This window comes from Aplysia californica, unplaced genomic scaffold (genome assembly GCF_000002075.1).
Source record: "Aplysia californica isolate F4 #8 unplaced genomic scaffold, AplCal3.0 scaffold00066, whole genome shotgun sequence".
Classification (NCBI taxonomy): domain Eukaryota; kingdom Metazoa; phylum Mollusca; class Gastropoda; order Aplysiida; family Aplysiidae; genus Aplysia; species Aplysia californica.
The window spans coordinates 1,379,971-1,380,720 of NW_004797336.1; positions in this window are offsets into that span (position 1 = coordinate 1,379,971).

Sequence of the window (750 nt, forward strand, 5' to 3'; positions counted from 1 at the left end):
GAGTATACGAATGATACCTCTTACCACCACTTACAACCACTTTTCTCCACTGAAATCCGTAACAAAATCACCGATAACACAGGAGCTATGAATTTGTACCTAATCCTTAAACAGCACGACCACTTTTGGTAGTGTCTGTTGCGTTTGTATGAATATTATTGATATTGCCCGGCGTCCTTGGAGCCATGAATTTGGTCTTTCTGAAAGTGAGGGTAGATAGGTTTGGGAACCCAATCTCCGATCGCCCCGTTGTCGTTTGTTTGGCTTAATCTGGGTTTCGGGTGATGATGATTTATTTTCCTTTAGTTGTACTCTATTCCATCATCTTTCCTGACGAGATAGCTCCTCTTAAAGTTGTTTTTAGAAAAAGATTTGTGTCCGGATCGAGGGCTGTTCTATCATGATGGTGTTTTTGAACATAATTTTGTCTTTTAGTGAGTTCTTCATTTACCTTGTGGAATGGGTACTAGATCTGATTTGACATGCCATGAGGAGGGAACAAAATTTAGCAGATAACGGCCAAACAGCTGATCGGTTGGGAAGGGAAAGTAGTGAGAGTAATCTCCCCTGTTTTATTTGCATTTACAAAACAATCCACAGCTAATTACCGAAACATAACAATAATATGAACGATCGTGAGATCACAAGTTCAACACCCCCACTTGATCGAAAACGATTCATTCACTCATTCAGCAACCATAAATATTGAAAAATGTAGTAAACGTAAATCTTACTTACTTTACATTCATC